A 15,394-nucleotide genomic window follows, 5' to 3' on the forward strand; every position below is an offset into this window, starting at 1 on the left:
GGAAAACATGCTGTTTCTTACTTGTATTCATTGTAATCATTCACTTGAAAAATAGAATGTAACCACATTGTAATTTTTATATTGCCTGGAAGATTTTGCTGAGGCATATAAGGTGTAAGGGAAAGAATATAGAGAGAGTTAGAAGGAAAACAAAAGTGAGAGAATAAGAAAGAATAAAGATAGGGTTAGAAGGAAAACATCAAGATTGAGGGAAGGAAATCACCAGGAAAATAAGGAATAGAGAATGCAAAAGAAGAGTAAAGAAAAGGTCTGAGGGAAAATATCAAAAGAGTGCGTGAGTGTCATTTCCCCTAACCCCCTCAGAAAAAAATTCATAGTATGTCAACTCCTTGGATTCCCTTTGAGCCTTGCACTGCCGTTCCCCTAGGCAGTGAAAAATAGTGTTTAGTAATTTAGTTCAATTCTGTGCACCCCATGGCAGCCTCTCACATATTACAGCTGCTGGCAAGCACCTCCCAGGTGAGCACAGGAGGCAGCCTTGCCAAGGTGCATGTTCACTGATCTAGGATATGAGGCCATTTCACATAGGGCTAAGCCCCAAAACTCTAAAACTCTAAACCTCCAAAATTGCAGAAGCCCATGCTCATCCTGGGGGATGTGGTCAAGTATATGTGATTTATGTTGAAGTGAAACAGCCCCCAGGTCTAAGAACCCTAACATTGTGGCTTGAATCTAAGATCTCCTCCATAAACCCATGTGTTTGAACATTTGCTGCCCAGCAGGTGGTGCTGTTTTAGAAGGTTGTGGAACTTTCAGGAAATGAAATATTTCTAGAGAAAGTAGCTCACTGGTGGCAGGCCTTGAAGTTTTATAGCTTGTCCCCACTTCCTATCCACTCTCTGTTTCCTGACTGTGGTCCTGATGTAAACAACCACCTCAAGATCCTGCTGCCACACCTTCCCAGTCATATTATAAGCCCTCAATTGTAACCCAAAATAAACTCTTCTCCCCTTGTTTCTTCATATCAGATATTTGGTCTTAGCGGTAAGATAAACTAGTACACAGTGGGATGTACCCAACTGGCCAAGCTAAGTCCAACAGTGGTGTTAGGATCCAAGAGAATCCCCCAAGAAAGACCAACAGTCACATATGCAATTTAGCAAGAGCATTTATTTCCAGCATGATAGGGTGGCAAATAGCAACCCCGAAGCGGGGGGGTCGCAAGCTCCTTTTAAGCAGAATTAGGGGAATTCCAGAGAGGAGGGATTAATCTGGTACTGATTGGTGGAAGAAAGATCAGTCTGGGAGTTGATTGGTGGGAGGCTGTAGTAGTTAGGGGCCCATTGGTGGTGGTGGTGGGGTCTAGTGTCTAGGGGCTTGTTGATGAGAGGGTAGGGAAAGCTATCTTTAGCTAGCAGAAGTCTGGGGGACATTTGCTGAGCCAGCAGAAGTCTGGGGGGGTCCTGCTGAGCCAGCAGAAGGGGCCTGGGGCGCCTGCTGAGCCTGCAGGAGGCTGCGGGGCATCTGTTGATCGGTTGCCCCTAAGTTGTGGTTTTCCTGAGAATTGCTTGCTCAGCTCCAGCCCATTCTAGTGAACTGAAACTAAGGCCTGGTCCATGCCAGGGCTGCTAGGGGAGCCTATTAGGGCCCTGGCTTGGCCATCCAGTTCTTTCAAGCAGCTCCTTCCTTGTCAGTGTTTTAAGAGTGAAAAAAAAAAAAAAAGGAGTCAGAAATAGTACCACAGAGCAGGTTATATCATATGTAAACCATTTTTCCATTAGAAGTCATGAAAGGACTAGGCACCCACTGTCGAGTGAGGCTCATGTGGCTGGCATAGGTGCTGGAAGATCTGTCTAAAGTCACACCAGTAGGGGGCATGGGAAAAAGTGGCTTACAGCTTCTATCTCCAATTTTGTCTTCAGTGGGCTTAAACATTTATGTTGCAACATTTAAAAGTGGCTAACTTGATTTAATATTTGGCCTTTACCTTTATCTGTTCTGTGATCTACTGGGATAAGATGACAGAGAAGCCGGGAGGCCATAGATAACTGAAGAATAATCTGCCATCAAACTGCATGAGTCTCATAACAGTTTTTTTAGTCACCAGAATGCTGTTTGATCACCTTCCTATGCCTGAAAGAACTCAGATACATTACCTCCACAGTTACAGATTCTCACTGGATTTGAAAGAAGTTTGTGTTGATTTTTGACAGTAATGAAATGGCAGTGTAACACACATTGAAATAAGGTATAAACCAAAACCAGTCCTTTGCCATTCCAGAGAGCCTGGAAGACAAAGTTGGACTAGTGCTCTAACTGTTTGCACTTCAAAGATGTATTTCTCAGGGTTTTAAGGTCACAATTATAGACTTACATGACAAAGTGCAAAGAGAACATTCATAATTTTAAGCTTTCTGAAATCACTTTTTAAATAGGGATTTCAGGACCCATTTCCTGCTAAGTACTAGCACTGGATTTTCTCATGTAAAGATTTTTGGGGTCATTTTGGAACATAGCCTCTTGCTTCTAGAAGCCATGTCCAGTTTAGCCATCCCTAGTGAAGAAATTTAAGAGTGATTACTTGTCAATAGTTCTATAGTTACCAAAACCAAGTGGTTACAACTTCAGATTTTTTTTTTTTTTTTGGTTTTTTTGAGACAGGGTTTCTCTGTGTAGTTTTGCGTCTTTCCTGGAACTCACTTTGTAGACCAGGCTGACCTCAAACTCACAGAGATCCGCCTGCCTCTGCCTCCCAAGTGCTGGAATTAAAGGTGTGCGCCACCACCGCCTGGCCAGAATTTTTTTTTATCTTTGGCTCTGCCTGTACTATATTTGTCTTCTGCTCATCCCATAGGCCCCTTTAGCCTCTTTTTGTGGTTTATTAAATACCACATGAAGAATATACCTCTTAGTAGCTTCTCTGAGAAATCAGTTTGATCTTCTGGCCACAGGGAAACCTATCTTCTGTCCAATTATCTCCGTGTGGTGCCCTGTCATTTATCCACTTATCTGCTACTTTATCCCACTCTGCTAGCTGTCCTTACCCAATAAATAAAAGTCCTTTTCTGTTTGACTTTCATATACTTTCAGAGTCCTAAAATGAAAGAACTTTTCCTATTAGCATATAGATTCTCCTTATCTAAGTTGATTTTCTTTGCTGCAGGCTCATACAAGAAATTCATATGAAAGGCTTTAAATGTCTGTTGAGCCTTTTTGGTTTCCATCCCCTTTGAAATAGGCTATAATAAAACAAAACCAATTGTGGCCTAGCAGGCCTGTGGAGTCAGAAGTCTTCAGAATCTAAGAACCACTGGTCAGGATCTTTATTGTAGTCAACCAAGTGGCCATCAGTGAAGGTCCACAGAAATCCTAGCAGTCTAAAGTTTGATCTTCATGATTGTCCTAATCTGAAGGGTAAAATGGAAGTTTAAATATGAATAAAGCCAATTCAAGGAGCTAATTTACTTTTCCTTAATACACAGTGAAACTGGTGTCTTCCTGCAGAAGTTGAAAATATTGAAACAGTAGAACACACACACACACACACACACACACACACACACACGCACACACACACACACACACACACACACACACACACACACGCACACACGTCTAACTTAATTAAATTCTCTCTAGACTTGGCACTTTAAACCTGTAATCACAGCTACTCTGGAGTCTGAGGCTGGAGGATTTCTAGTTTAAGTTCAGTCTGAACTACAGACTGAGTTTAAGACTAGCCTGAACAACTTCGTGAGAGCTTGCCTCAAATTTTTTAAAGGCTTGGGGCTGTATCTCAGTGTTATAGCTCAAGTCTGGTAGTCAGGAAGCTCTCTGGCTTTATTCCCATTAAAATCTATCTAAAATATTGGAAATTGGCTGCTGACAACTTTCTTTCTTGCTTTTTTTTTAAACCCTTTCCCACTGAGTTTCTCTGAATGGTTTTTCCTTTCACATTTGCAGTAGTATTGTCCAGTTGCTCTTATTTTATTCTTCAGCTCATTTTTCCTTTCTCCACATCTGGCTTAGGTTACTTTAAAAAAAAAACTAATTTAGCAATCTATTTGTTCTGAAGGCTGACACTAGATATTCTTATTTCTTTCTGAGGCCTTAAAGGAAGTCATCATCTTAATATTTGTTTTAACAACTATGTCATGTGCTCTTGAGATATTATATCATCTTCAAATACTTAACCCTCAGTAGCAACTGGTCCAGACCAACCTATGTCTTTAGATAAGCCTCAAACAAATATTAGATTAATATCCCCTCCTGCTGATTCTTTTTATTATTTCCAGATAATACCCTTTCTCACTCAAACCACCAGATTACTTATAAAACAATCAAAAAAATAACTTGCTGGGGATGGAGCATTGGCTCAGCAGTTAAGAGCACTACCTATGACTATTGAATCAAAACCATATATGAGATTATGTATTCAAGTTTCAATCAGACAATTATTTATTAAGTTACTTACAAACTTATTGATCGACTGATTTTTGAGATGGGTCTTAAGTGGCCCAGGCTGGATTTGAACTTACTATGTAATAGAAGATATTTTTTAACTCCTAATCCTCTTGCTTCTATTTCCCAAGTACTGAGATTATAGTTGTGAATCACTATACCTAGCTAAATGATCATTTTTAGTCATTTTAATTATAGGTATTATTATAGCCATGTGTCTCCCATGACAATTTTCTTCTTTCATTCATAAAAGATAGATTCATTTTTCTTAGTAGATTCTGTATTACTAAAGGAATGAAAGAGCATCAGTCCAGCAAGGATCAGAAAAGGAACTTGAAAGAATTTTGCTGATATGATTAGCCTTATAAAATTACTTCAAGATTCTCACTGGGTCACAGGCTTCACAGAGCTGATGTTGTATTTATTAGTGATCTCTATTAACTCAGAAACCACCATTATTATTATTCTAACCTATTCTATAATTGTATGTAACCCCAGAAAACTATCTGTTCAATAAGAAATGGGAAAAGTTGTCATTTTGTCCTTTATACGTCTTCTGCTGCCCAGAAAAATTACAGGATTTTGTGGAGTCAGGATTTCTCCTCTCTCTTTGTCCACAAACATTTACTGTATCAGCAATGTATTCAATAATTTGCTGACAATAAGAAATTGAATTGTTGCAGGATATTTGATCACGCTGTGAACTCCCCGAGATTGCATTATTTACTGGAAAAGCCTGTTTCTAGTTGTGATGTGTCTAAGCCCTAGCATACACCTTTAATCCAAGAGCTTTCTGCTTTAATATTTTTAAAAGGGCTAAATAAAATCAACCATAGGTCAAGAAGCATAGCAAGCAACCAGTTGACAGGAAGTGAACAAGAAGGGAAAAAAAACACCATAGAGAGTAAGAGAGAGTCAGGAGGACGCACAGAGAGATGCATAGGAATTACAAGGGTGAGTGGGACATTGAATTGGAGGAGTCTTGTTTGAGACAGTGTAGGAGGAAGGGCTCTTTCTGGGATTTTGGCAAAGAAGGTCAGCGAGGTGCTTTCTCTGCCTCTGTGAGCCAGCAGGTTTTCACCACAGCATCTGGCTCCTGAGTCTATTGGTAAAATTGAACTATTGAGAGTTTGTTAAAAACACTGAATAAAATTTAAATATATTTACTTTAGATAGGTGCCTATTAGAAGACAGTCATATTCAGTGATCTGTTTTTATTTTTATTTTTAGTACTGAGGATGAATGCAAGGACTTGTTCATACAAACCAAGGTTTGTACTACTGAACTATACCATAAATGTTTTTACTTTTTATTTTGAGACAAGATATCACCAAGTTGCTCAGAATGTCTTTGAACTTGTGATCATTCTGTCTTAGTCACCCAAGTGGCTATGGTTAACAGCTGCACTTCGAGGTCTGGGTCTTCTGCACAACTTTTAATAATTTTCATAGTCACATTTTGATTTTTATGGCAAATCCCACACTAATATATCTTTAATAAAGTGTGTGTATGAGTGTGTGTGTGAGTGTGTGTGTGAGTGTGTGTGTGTGTGTGTGTGTGTGTGTGTGTGTGTGTGTGTGTTGATCATAGGACAACTTTCTAGACAGTTCTCATATATCTAGGTGTGGCAGAATCTCTCCCATTTCTGCTGCTGCATTGTGTAACTGTGTACTCCAGGCTAACTGGCCTACTAGCTTTTGGACAACACTGTTTTTGCCTTCCATGTAAACAAAGGAGTGTTAAGCCACAGAGCATAGTGTTGCATATCACAGTGACATCATTTCTTTGTGTGTCCACCAAAAATTAATTTTAAAAATTAATTTAAACTTCCTAAAAATCAAAAAAGATAGACATTAACCATGTACTTTGGAAACAAGTTTTCACTGCCTAGAAATTCCCATAAGAACAACTTAATTATTCACAAGGCACTTAAAAATTATAGAATTAACAGATAAAAACAACAAAATGACATATACAATACAGAATTATATGAGATGAAACAGTTTTTATTTTTCTATCTCTGCATATTTTCTATCTTCATCACTTTTCTTTTCCCAGTGACCAACAGAACTTTGGTTCTGCTTTCTTTCTGCTTTACTATAAAGGTAAAGCATATCCAGGGGAGTAATGGTATAAAGAAGAAACTGCTGCTGACTCTGACATGTCTACCCCACTGCTTCAATTCTTGGAGTCCTCATCCATGTGGCCTGCATCCCTCACATAGATTAACTAAAGAGTATTCATCACAGCCTCTCATTTCATCCATCAGTACCTTCATTTATCTCTAGATGATAACTGTTTCCTTTTTAAATCAACACACCTTAAGAAATTAATCAGAACTGCTACTTTCAACCAAAATCCAGTTAGTGTTCAGTTTTTCCCTGATTATTTTACATAAAATTTCACATTAAAACAAAAACAACAAAGAAACAAAACAAACAAAAAACAAGATCTGGTATGAATAAAAAGCTACGATTGTCTCTAGTGTATATTTCTTCTTCTATCTTCTCCCTTTCTATCGAGTTTATTTTTGAAGAAACAGTGTGATTGTAGTGCCATGGTTGTGTTTAACACTCTGCTTTGTCTGCAGCACTTGCTGTGAACTTGCAGGTCAAGCTCTTTTTTGCTGCTGTTTCCAACACTCTGAGGAAACACGTAAAATACCTCTGCTGCAATTGATGACTTCATACTGTACTGACTTATGTTTGTTTGAACTCCAGAGGGCCTTATAGTGGGCACAGTAAGAAACTACTGTTAACAGACAAGCTTCCTGCCTTCCAAGTCAAGGCTCAGAGGACCTGAAACAGAATTTAAGAGATGTCTGAAGGGAGCTTGTTCCAGGTGAAAGGAAGAATGTTTGCAAAAGCTCTGCAGCAGGAAAACACCAGCTGTACCCAAAGGGGAACAGGCTCTTTCAGTTGGACAGACAGAGAGAGACTTTAGGAAATGAGATCTGAAAGGAGCTAGATTATACAGGATGGTGTAAGCCATTATCAGGACCATGGATAAGGAAGCCACTGGGAACTTTGCATAGAGGAGTGAGGCTGCTTTTAAAGGATCACTGTGGTTGCTGACTTATAAATGGGCAGCAGCTGGGGGACCAATGATGATGACACTAAGTTTCTGAGCTGGCTGATATAATCTGTTTGGGGAAGCTGTTTAGTTCATGCCTTTTATTTCAGGGAAGTTCATCTGCAATTGTTTTGCAGACTCTTAATGAGCCTTTCAGCCTACTTAGAGAATTAGATGAGATTAGATAACTAATCATTATAAAGTAGTAGAAGTAACATGACAAGTCCAAGAGCAGAAGTGTCCAGAGAAGGCAAACTGAGGCTAGGAGAGTTAGGGACTTTTCTTTTTGTTTTTCTTTCTGTTTTTGTTTGTTGGCTTGCTTGTTTTGTTTTGGATTGGTTTGATTTTTTGAAAATTTTCTTTTGTGGGGGCACTGTAGGGGTGAGGGAAGGATATGGTGGGACTGGGAGCTGAGTAAAATTGGAGTGTATTACATGAAATTCCAAAACATTCAATAAAGAAATTATGTTAAATAAAAAGTAAAACAAAAAATGACAAAAAAAAGAGAGAGAGAATGGGATACACTTTTCCTTGGGAGTATCACAAATAGGAATAAATTTTAAAATTATATTTAATTTTTTTTAATTCTTAAAATTATTCAAAAATAAAATCCTATTATTCACCAATAAAAGATAACATATCAGTGTTAACTCTGCTTTCTGTTACTGTTACAAGCATAGTAATAAATATTTGTTATTGTAATAAATACAAGATGAGTAGATATTTGGTCCTGTAGAAGTGGCAATGAATTGAGAAAGAGAAGATGTAATTAATGGAAGAGAAAGAACAAGGTCAAAGATTGTGTGAGGGTTTTAAACATAAAAGAAGACTGAGAGGGTGGGCCAGCAGTCTCCACAGGCTAAAGGAAAAAGAAGTTTGGGAAGAGATTTAGTGTGGGTTATACATAGTGTGTAGTACTGATGCCAATGTTATCCAGTGAGAAATACTTATATTGTTCTTTGTATGTGTGTGTACATGTATTTGCATGTGGAAGCCAGAGGCTAACATTATCTTCCTCAATTGCTCTTCACTTTATTTTTCTGTGTGTCTCTCAGTCAAACTGGAGATTGCTAATGCAACCAAACTTGCTGGCCAGCAAGCCCAGGGATGTTCCTGTTTCTACTTCCTTGGAACTGTGATTATAAGCACAGGCAGCCTTGCCTGGCTTTTTACATGGGTACTAGGATGGTTTTCAGTCCTCCTGATACCATAGCAAACCCTTTACCAACTGAGCCATCTCTCCAACCCCTGTTTATATAGATTCTAAGTACTTTAAATCCAAAATCCTTGTTCTCACAATTTACAGTATTTATTCAGAATACTCCATGGATATACATTGATTAAATATGCTAATTTAAAATTTGTATTTAATTTGTAGTGCTTCTTTTCAGTACAGTTTTCTAAAGGAATCTCAGTTATTTATGAAAATTATAGTAAATTAACCAAGAATTTAAGATTTGTCATTCAAAGTAACCTATATAATTATCATTTTTTCCAAAAACTATTACTTTTTTACCTACCTCATTTCATAATTTTAACACTAGTTTTGCATTACCCTGAATCCAATTTTTATTTAAGGAACCCTGAGAAAAACTAAATTTGGGCACAGTCGAGAAGCTTATTTCATGATAACATCCAGTCTTCATGCTCCACATGGGAGAATAAAATCTGGTTATTGACACCACAACTCTGTCAATCACAAGTCCCTATGTCCTATGCCCATTTTTCACTCCCCCAAAGAGGAATTTGAGCTTCACATTTTGCAAGACCTTCACTACTTGAAGTGATAAATATTGACATTAGACAAAACTCTGCTTTTTAAAAAATCAGTTTTCCAGGGATATTAACTCGTCTTTGGAGCATGCTAAGGTCCTTTTACATGTTTTTATCTTTCATTATTTTTTTCATTTTTCTTTATTAAGAAATTTTTTACTCACTCTACATACCACCCACAGATCCCATCTCCTCCCTCCTCCCACCCCTTAGCCCTCCCTCCCAAGCCACCCCACATCCTCACATCTCCCAAATCAAGGTCTCTCATGGGGAGTCAGCAGAGTCCGGCACACTGAGCCTCGGCAGGTCCAAGCCCCTCCTCACTGCACCAAAGCTGAGCAAGGCATCATACCACTGGCACTGGGCTCCTAAAAGCCTGCCCATGCACTAGGGACGGATCCTGATTCCCCTGTCTGGGTGCCCCCCAAACAGTTTGAGCCAAACAACCATCTTCCGTATCCAGAGGGCCTAGCCCAGTCCCATGGGGGCTCCACAGCCACTAGTCTACAGTTCATGGGCTTCCACCAGGGTGGCCGGTCATCTCTGTATGTCTTCCCATCATGATCTCGACGTCCCCGCCTGCAGAATCCCTCCTCTCATGATTGGATTCCTGGAGCCCAGCCTGGTGCCTGGCCGTGAATCTCTGCATCCGCCTCCATCAGTCACTGGACAAAGGCTCTATGATGGCGGTTAGGGCGGTTAGGGTATTCACTAGAGCGGTCACCAGAGTAGACCAGTCCAGGCACCCTCTAGACTACTGCCAGCACTGGCAGAGGGTTGGGCAAATAGTGAATGGGAGGTAGAATGTACATAAATAAACTCTTCTGGAAAGATTTCCTCATCGGTCTCCTATTGTGAATCAACAGACTCACCTATTTTAGGGTTGTCAATAGCATGCCTTTTGGTACCCAGAATCAGAAAGGAGATTGATGAAGACCTTTCTAAAATCGTTTACACTGACCCACCATTTCTTCCGTCTGCTAAGGACTGGGAAAGAAAGGGACATGGTTAGATCTCTTATGTCACAGTTTTCCTTTTCTACTTTTGTTTTGCCCCACTCTACACACACATGAGGGGCTATCTGCTCTAAGATGTAACATGCCTGATTTCTTCAGCCTGTGAGATCTGGTCTCCTAGAATGGCCAGCGTTTGAGAGTGACAGGTTCATAATCTAACACCTATTGGTATCCTTCTGTGAGTCAATGAATTAGAATTCTTTAGAATTGTCAGTCATGTGCGTTTTGGAATCAAGAATCTGAAAAAGAAAGAGGAATGAGCAAAACCTTTCTAAAAACATTAAGAAACCCAAGATACCTTTTCTAGGGTCTAGCCAGATAAGTATAGTTCTCATGCCTCACCAAAGAAATATCTCTTTACAGCAGAGACCGTTATAGAAAATCACAATTGATAAAAATGTAGAGAAGAAGAAATCCTGTGGTGCCCTGTCCCAACTGCTACATTTACAACACAGGGTCAGGAATCATTGAAGAGAGGGTGTGGAAAAATTGTAAGAGCCAGAGGAACAGTAACTTTGCTGTGACATGTGTCTCCTACAAATGTCAGAGAGGCCATATCCATAAAGTCTCCTCAATATAACTGCCTGAACAATGTTAACACTAATGGACATGCTGACATGGACAGGGAAAAGCTCAGGGGTTTCAACTCTAGACAAAGCTATGGGCACCTGAGGAATTCTGAGAAAGAGAGAAATGAACTTTTTTGGCCAAGAGTCCTCCAGTTGGTTATCCAATACCAAGTGGTCATCCATGAGATCATATATACATATATAGGTAACATTATAGATACTAAGCAGGTTTTATTTATGCATTTAGGAATATGTATACATACATATGTGTGTATGTATGTATAAGAATTATTTTTAAAAGAGACCATGAATTTGAGAGACAGAACAAGGGAGGATACATGAGAGGAGCTAGAGGGAGGAAATGGAAATGAGGACATGATGAAATTGTAACTTCAAAAAATTATTAAAAGTAGAAATTACAGAACAAAGAAGCTAAGAATACCAGATGCTACTTTCCTTGTAATGTGAATTAAACGTGTATTTTATCAAAATAAACAAAAATAATCACCTAGTATATTCACCAGAGTGAATTCCATATGTCAAAAGCTCACAAAAGCAAACCACTATGCTAACAATAGATCCATAAAATAAAGAAGTAGACATCAGTTCTTGTTTCTGAAACTCTAATAGACAAACATTCCACCTATCACTATACCATGATGAACAAAGTCATCCAGGATTCACAGAACAATATTTTAGTGTTGAATAAATAAATCTTCAGACTACTAGATGAAGGAAAATGTAAATTAAAATAAATATAGGCTTAGATTCACTCACATTTCAGTTATGTAGAAAAATCTATAAATTGTAAGGTCAATTTTTTGACAGTAGTATTTGAAAACAGTTCTACCAGACTTAAATTCTAAATCAAAAGTTGCCTTAGACTGCTCACTGGATTTAATGTTATGAAAATTATGTATAATTTAAGTTAAGAAGCTCTTAATTTATAAAAACAGATTATGTCCTTAAAGTGAAATAATCACTTTTATTTCTCAGGCTTAAGGCAGTCTTTCATATATATCATGTTTAATCTTTCCTACAGAAAACTAGTAATAGCAACATAAATGCCCTTTAATATTATATGATTACCTTCCCTTACCCTTCATAAAGAATCTCAAATGAGAAACAGACTTTTTTGTTGTTAACTTATTGAGACCTGGTGTATCTTTATAATGTAAACACAATCTATTAATATTTTGGTTTCACTTTTTAAAGGTCTTTGTAAAAAATGGTTGTAGTTTCAAAACTTTGTGTTCCTATTCTGCATTATATGTAATCTCCAGGATACGTTGAAATGCATTTCTTTGCATGTATGTATCTTGCTTTAAGTACTATGAATTCTGAAAAACCATTATTGAGACTTTTATTTTGACTTTGGTATAAAGATGATAGAGTAGGATGTTCCCCTAAAATATTTTTTAAAATATTAGGTGGGAAGAAAGAAAATATTTTTATTTGGGGACACTGAGATGGGTCAGCGGGTAAAGGTATAAACTTGGCCACCTGCATTCAATCCCTGGAACCTACATAAAGGTGGAAGGAGAGAACTGACTTCCAAAGTTGAACTCCAACCTCCATATATGTATCATGTATATACACACAATAGTAGTAAACCATTTTTTAAGGACTCAATTTGGTATTCTGGCAATTATAAATTATTATGATAAATGTGAGAGTAAGTAAAAGGAAAAAAATCATAGGATAGCGTATTAACATAGAGTATATTTGAGAACTTCAGGAATTCTCCATAAGCCGTAGTTACTAGTAGAAAAATGAGAAATAGAAGATGCAAATGTCACCATTGTCTAACAGTTGTAAGTCTCTGTTTCTATTTATCCTTATCTGTATGTCACTCTACCCAATGAGTTAGCACAATTCATCTTTTGTCTGGTCCTTACAGAACAGTTAACAAGATAAATTATAACATTCAGGGGTAGAAGGAAATCTTTAATTTTATAAAAAACTTACATCATACATTTTTCTTCATGAAAGATATAAGTTCCATTATGTATATGTACCATGTCTTCATTATACACTAATCTATTAATTAACATCTAGCCTGGTTCCATTTCTTAGCTATTGTGAATAGAGCAGCAGTCAACATGGATATGCAAGTATTATTGTGGTAGAGCTTACAGTCCTTTTGATATACCCAGGAGTGGTATAACTGGTTCATTCTCATATATTTTATTATAGAAATAGAAAATATACTGAGATAGTTGTCTTTTTAAAATAGTTTTGTCTTTAATTTTCATGATAATGATATAATTAATTTACCCACCAATAAAGCAGTTTTCTACTGTTTTGAGATTGACAGTATATTTTACCAGTGAGTTTTATAATTTCTCTATTTTCATACAATTATTGATATTCCCTTCCCAGGTAGGAAAGGCAGTGCAGTGCTAAGTTTCATTAGCACTGGTTTTTCTTAGCAGTTCCTTTACATTCCATCATTCTGAAAAACAGAAATTCCAATTATAGTATTCTTTATTTACTTTTTTCTTTGGAGACTTTGAATGCATCATCACACTCTCTTCTGGTTTGCTAGATTTCTACTCAACAAACAAATTAATTCATTAACATGGCAGTAGGGGAATCCCTTGAGCGTAACATTTTGCTTTCTCCCTTTGCTTTTAAGCCTCTCTCTTTAACAGTTTAATTGTGATGTGTCTCTGTGAGTTTCTACTGTTCTTTGAGCTTCCTAGATCCGGAATTCCAGTTCTTCCCTCCTCCATTCTTGGCAGTTTTTTTGCCACGATATTTTTTAGTGTGCTTTCTATCCCTTTCTGCCTCCCTTTTTCCTTCTGATACACTAATGATGAATATGTTACTCCACTTAATGTTGTTTTGCAGGTGTCTTTAGCTTTTCCATTATTCTCTCTTTTTGTTAATCATACTGTGTAGTTTCTAGTGGCCTACCTATAGTTCAGTAATTTTTTTCTCTGTTTGATATAGTTTAATAGCTAGATCCTCTGTCAAAGTTTTCAGTTCAGAGAGATTCCTTGAAAACACTTTTTAGCTAATTACCTGTAGAGTCAGTCATCTTGCTTGTCTGTGTCTGGTGATTTCTTATAGGAAACAAAGTAGTGTAGTTTTGATTTTTTGCACAGTAAATATTTTATTTTCCTATAAATATCATTAAACTTTGTTCTGGTGATGCAATTAAGTTATTTGAAAAAATACTTTGCTTTTACAATTTCTTAAGAAATGACAGAGAAATTCTCAAGTTAAGGGTAATGAACCCTTTATAGTGAGATAAGGGCTTTTCAGTGTAGCTGGTGGAAATAGACATTATTCCTGACCCAATATGAGTGTTGAATACTGTTTTTCCAAATCCTTTGAGTTGTTATTCCTTTGGTCTTAATCAGCTGCTCACAGGTGATGGGTACAATTGCTTACTACAGTGCAGAATTCTTGAGAGGTCTTTCTGCTCCTCTGTTATGTCCTCATTCTGTGCCAGTCTTGTGTCTCTTATAAATGATAGCGTAGTCTTCCATATCCCTAATGCTGTCTTTTTCAACCCAGAGGGTTTCTTGGCCCTGCTGTTTTCCTGTCTGTGCTGTGGTCCAAAAAGTCTCCAGGGAGTGAGGCCAGTCACAGGGGAAACTTCACTTAGTTTGTATCTTCCAGGGATCAAGTCTCTTTGTTTCTGGGGGTCTGGCATTTGAAAAATTAGTGTTTCATGTATTTTCTTAATATTGTGAATCCAATGCATATTTCACCCTTCTTGCTATCAAGCTATCACCAATATTATTTTCATTTTTAATGCTAAGATTTATTATGTAGCTATCATACTTTCATAATTTCCCTTCAATTTTTTATAGAAAATGAAGCACAAATTTGTTTTACTCCAACTCATAATTATGAAATTCTTATCCAGTTTTCAGTGGGCTTTAGTCTGAGGCCTCTCCTTTGTTTATAAGACTGTAATCAAAATAAGGCTATATCTGAATATTTAATGCTCTTTTCCTGGCTTTGAAAAAAATCACTGTAGACAAATTTCTAAACAGTCTTATTAAATAAGAAACACAGAGTCAAATACAGGGGTAATAGCTGAAGAGATCAGAGAAATAGCGAATAGCCATGACTAGCCTTAGCTTACCATCATGCAGTAGCTTCCCCAGAGAGAGAGCTTCTTCCTGTCTAACCTGGCCTTTTATTTCTTCCTGTTCTGCCTTCTCATTGACTCTAAGCCCAGCCACCTCACTTCTTCGTCACTGTCTGTCTATGCAGACCTCCAGGTCTCTATGCTACCACCACCTGACTTCTGTTTATGGCTCACAATGACCTCTGATCTCCAGGCAAACTTTATTTATTAACATACAAGTAAAATATCACATTTCAGCACAAATAAAATATCACCACATTTCCCCTTTTTATTCTAATAAAAAGAAAAAAGAAAAAAGTTATGACTAATATAAGAAAAACTATATACAATAAGTACAATAACTATATACAATATATACAAGCAATAAATACCTCAACAATGTCTAGTCCATTAGCATTTGACAAACTCAGAGAAAATATTCCATTATTTATCCT

The sequence above is a fragment of the Peromyscus californicus genome, unplaced genomic scaffold (assembly GCF_007827085.1).
Source record: "Peromyscus californicus insignis strain IS unplaced genomic scaffold, ASM782708v3 Scaffold_8__1_contigs__length_139910024, whole genome shotgun sequence".
Lineage (NCBI taxonomy): Eukaryota > Metazoa > Chordata > Mammalia > Rodentia > Cricetidae > Peromyscus > Peromyscus californicus.